At 42.2% G+C, this 5,166-nt stretch overlaps 1 pseudogene; it reads right to left on the bottom strand.

Moving 5' to 3' along the window:
- Positions 1–324: 324 nt before the first annotated feature.
- LOC125922322 (60S ribosomal protein L27a-like) overlaps positions 325–5,166 on the bottom strand; it is a 9,125-nt pseudogene continuing 4,283 nt past the window's right edge.

The raw sequence follows: 5,166 nt of genomic DNA, 5'->3' as shown, positions 1-5,166 counted from the left end.
TGTTGCACGCGCACACAATGTTGTGGCTGAGCCACTTTCTCCTTCAGTCATCTGCGATGGTTCTCTTTGCCTGTTGTGGGCAGGTTTTGGTCCCTGTGTTGTTAGTGGGCCAGTGTGGTGCAACCTTGGGCTTAAGTTGGACCAAGTATTTGCCAGAGATGCAATAGCACTGAATTGCTGGGTGCTTTCTCGGTCTTATCTCCTGAGAAGTTCTCCTTGTTGAATAGGGCCCGCAGTTCAACAGAACAGGTCCAAATGTCTGCCTTCACCTCTGGGGCTGTATTCAGACTAGTGTGTGGTTATCTTCTCTCCCTTGGGTGGGAGTCACTTTGGAGTGGTGCTGGCCCCTTTCAGAGCTGCTTGCCCATTGGCAGGCTTGTGGCACGGCTTTGGATGAACTCCAGACAAGAGTGAAGTGGAGGGGATTGATCTGCAGAAGAACATGGTGGTGGGGCACATGGTGCCCATTAGGTCTGCCCTGGTCTCCTGTGAGAAAGGATCGAGGCAGGTCAGGTGGAGGGAGTGGATCTGCAGAAGTACAAGGTGAGGGGTGGGGTGGAGCAGAGGGTGGGCTTTGTGCTGATAGCAAGCCTTGTATGGGTCTGCTGCCGGAGAGGCCTGGCTGCAGGGGGTGTGTCCACAGGGAAAAACACTGGGTGGGGCATGGTGTTAGCAAGTTAGGTAGTGAGTGTTGACACTGTGCTGATTCTCACAGGTGTCCATGTATCTAGACTGGGGTGCAGGGCAGGGAAATGGCACCTGCCAGCTTCTTTGTTCCTGGGAAAGTCTCCCAAAGATCCCTGCTCCTCTGTGATTAGTCATGCTCTGAGATTAGTAAGCAAATCTCTCCCGTATGCCCCAGGAATTTTTCAGACTACTGCCTCTGTGCTGTTATCTCAGTAGGGCTGTTTGCAGTTCTGTCTTCTTAAGGGTGGTGATTCTATCCTGTGCTCTCATAGAGCCCAGACTGCTGATTTTTAAAGTTCTGAGTGTTAAGCCCTGCTGGTTGTAAGAACTCAACAAATTTGGCCTCTTGGTATTCAAAGCCAAAAATAGGGATTCATGTTTCCCATGCAAGCTCCTTGGTATGAGAGTGTTTCTTTGCCCCTCTCTACACCTGTGGTGTCCCTCCCTCCTGTGGACAGTCCTGTGGGTGTATTTAGCTCCTGACCTTGTCTCTGCCCTCCTACCCTCTTTGATTCTTGCCTCTTCTCTACATTTGGCTGTGGAGAGTCTGTTCTGTCAGCCTTCAGGTCCTTTTCTGGGTTATTTACACTGATGTGGCTGTATCCAGGGGATGAGGTGGTCTTAGGGCCCTCCTACTCCACCATCTTCCATGAAAGTTCATTTCTGGAACTGTTTTGAAGGTCAGATAGGGTCTGCCCTGACTCTGTGCATCCGGTCCCTCTGATAGGTGAGGCAATGCTTGAGAAGTGAGGCACAGCTCAGATCTGTTTGTGACAGCTGCCTAAAGGTTTGAATCAGATCAGATTCAAAGTGTACATTCAAGAAATATTGACTCAAGTTTAGCTTGATAAACCCCAAATCTGAGAGATATACCACTTAACTTCTATAGAGTGAATATCAGGGACACCACAAGATCACTTATTAGAGGGTAAGTGTTCACTTGTCATTGGATTACCGCATTAGAAATAAATTATTTTGCTTTGCAATAATAAAACTGGTAGTTCTGTTTAAGCCTTTGTCAAATGTCAGTTTTAGAGACATTCTTTTGGTGGGGGAAGCAAACCAATGGATAGATCCTGACCAAATGGATGGATTCAACACTTGCACGTTGGACCACTGCCTGGCCCAGGGTCTCCTGGTAAGTTGATATATGTATGCAGGATGACGTGTAGAAATGGTAAAGATAAACTAAAAAGAAGTGAGTGGAGTGATAATGCCTACTTCTTTATTGCTATTTTAATTTTGCTCTTGTATTTTGTAAAGCATCAACAATGTGTAACGCCTTTCTCTGACCCATAGGTTGACTCCACATAGGGAAAAGAACTTTGTTCCTCTGCTTTTTCCTACCTCACAGGAAGTGAGGAATTTCCCCTCCTGGAAACGTTCACCATTCAGTAAGCATCTGTTAATTTAAATATAACTTTGTGTAGATAACAGAAGACAAGAAGGCTGGGCCTAGGGGAGGGGTGGAAGACAGAAAACATCAAATACTTGGAATAAAATGAAGATTCTACTAAAAATATTTGGAATGTGTTGATATTCCAAGCGTAGAAAGTGATGAGCAATGACTTTGTGCATTATACTCCTAGTGTTTGACTGAGTTAACGTTTGATGTTTGCGTGTAGGAAATGAAGAACACATTGTATCCCCTTACCTTTGTCCTTTTTGATTTATGGCTTGTGGCTGGTGGAGGTTTCTTTATTTTTCACAGGAGCATAAAACTGTTAAGAGAGGTTTCAGTTTTCTCAGAGAATTGGCTCATTCATTTTCCCGATTCAAAAATGTTGGCAAGTGAGGCTCAAAGAATTTCTGCCATGCCGAACATGCTGGCGGGTTGCGCCACATCTAGGAGCATGACCTGTTTCCTCATGCTGCGGCCACCATGCTTTGCAACACATCGCGTAGCTTCTCTGGAGGCAATCACTCATGCCCTCACGGTGCTTATGATCTGTAGTTTCCCCAAACTTTATTCTCATCCCAGTTCTTTTGTTTGCGTTTTAATTTCATAATAAGGTATAACTGGTCATGTTCTGATTAAGGAAACACACCTGATTTACTCTTTTATTCCACGGAAGGTTTTTAATCATGTTGTCACACACTGCGTAATATAATAGCATGATGTTATTTGCTGGTATTAAACGCCAACCTCTGATTTTAGGTAACAGTTCGAAATCAGGTTTGTGTTTGAGTATTTGTGTGACTAGATTTATATACATGTATAAACATATATTAATATTTCAGCTTGTAATCGGTGGCAACTAATTAATTTCTAGATAACAGGAATTTTTGCATATGCAACTTAATGTAACTTTGTATCCATGTTCAATATATTTCTATAAATAGATAGAATGTTACAGACAGATGGCAACTTATATATAGATGCTTAGGCTTAGATTTTGCTCATTATTGAAAAGTAAGAAAGTTAAAACATTTAAACCTATGTGTTTCAGGCATTGAGATCAGAATGCCTAAGCTGAAGTTGGTTGAGACCATAAAAAATGAGGAAGTAAAAAAATTAACAGAAAGCATTTCAGCTAGGAGTTAAACTAAACCATCAAGAAAAGTGAGTCCTACAACAGCAATCCAAAATTTAAAGCAAATGTTAATTGTCTTTTTCTTTTCAGATTCCCAGAATCATTTAATTATTTTAATATTCATTCCAGTGCTTTCATCTGAGAGGCGATTTGATTATTTATAGCTACTTATGATAGTGTTTCCCAAACTTGGGCCATTCCATTATTCTTGCCAAGATTTTGTCATATCTTCCTAATATTTATAGCAATACTGTCATATGGGTCAACTCACCTATTTTTCAATGAAATGCAAGTAACAGTAAATCCAGTACATTTTTTTTTTTGCTAAATGAAGCCAGCTCCTCAAGGAGAAATGTGTAAGTGTCCGTTCTGTGTGTTCACTTAGTTACTGTAGACTGACTCGCCCTGTCTTTCCACCTTCTTGGTGAACCTGGTGCTACACGTGATGAAACCCCCAGCAGCCCTTGGACGTAGCTTTCCTTCAGCTTCTTTTCACTGGGGATGCCAGTGGCTCAAAGGCGGATACCAAGTGTGAACTTACAGGACCCCCGTTATAGTCAGTGACAGACCACTACCTATGCTTTTAGGATTGGATGCTCAGAATTAATTCCTAGCCATAATCTCATTAGATTTTTTTCAGCAAACTTTTTCAGCAAGCTTTATATTGTTTGAAATATGTATTGTCCTTCTAATTGTTATGTCTACAAAACAGTGGAAGAAAAGTGTGTGTGAGTGCATGTGTTTAATCCATTACTGCTGCCATTATCCAGTTTGAGAAGGTACTGATGACAATTCTTATCAGAATATTCCAGGCATTTTGGGGACCCCGGGTGGCTCAATTAGTTGAGCGTCCGACTCCTGATTTGGCCTCAGGTTATGATCTCACAGTTTGTGAGATCAAGCCTCGTGTTGGGCTCCCGGCTGACAGCACGGAGCCTGCTTGGGATTCTCTCTCTCCTTCTCTCTCTGCCCCTCCTCCCTTGTCACATGCATATGTGTGCGCACTCTTTCTCTCTCAAATAAATATTTTTTTAAAAGAATATTCCAGGCATGTTTTTAAAAGTTCAAAATGTTTCTAGAGGGTTCTTGAGACACATTCACTGTGTAAAGAATCCAGCTAATCAGAGTGTTCGTATGAACAAATAGATATGCAGAATATGATTGGTCACAAAGCCAGGAGTAGTCATGAGTTCCCAAAGTCATGGGGACTTTGAGTCATGACTCAAAGAAGATTGGGTCTAGGAAGATACTCTACACGAAAGTAATGAATTTCCACTACTAAGCAGGTTTGTTTTGTTACTGGTATCCATTCCTATATAAGACTGAGTAAAAATGTTTAGTGGGCAACCATGATTAACAATTTTTACTGCTTAGTTAAGTATTTCCTTTTAAATTTTGTATTTTAAGAATGTACATTTTAGTACCTTAACACAGTAAGGCTTTCTTGCTGAAGCAGTGGTCTGGTATGTATGTTACTAGCCTGGCAGCGCTCCTCAGGGGTTCTTACCCAGGCTCTGCCCGCTCCAAGTCCTTCCTCAGAGAATGGTTGGTAGCACGGGGAGGGTTTTATGAATCAGGCCCAGGAGATGGCATATGTCATTTCTGCCCCAGCCCACTGGCCAGAGTGCAGTTGTGGCCACACCTAACTGCAGAGTAAACTGGGAAATGAAGTCGAGCTGTGTGTCCAAGAAGGAAGGGGAGATGGTTTGGTGAACAAATAACCAGACAGCCACAGGAATAGATTCCCAGGATGTACACCAGTGAACTTTATTCCCACCTATCTTCCTACCTATTGAAAATCTTACTTTTATAAAAGCACTGATCCATTATGAGTTCCAAACAAAAATGTTAGATTTTACATCAGTTTCTAAATTACGTAATGGCCAACAATTTTTTTTTTGAATTTACATCCAAATTAGTTAGCATACCATTTAGCCCCCCCCCC

This window comes from Panthera uncia, chromosome B1, assembly GCF_023721935.1.
Source record: "Panthera uncia isolate 11264 chromosome B1, Puncia_PCG_1.0, whole genome shotgun sequence".
NCBI lineage: Eukaryota > Metazoa > Chordata > Mammalia > Carnivora > Felidae > Panthera > Panthera uncia.
Note: the sequence above shows the minus strand (reverse complement) of the source record. Positions and strands in the feature narration are given on the sequence as shown.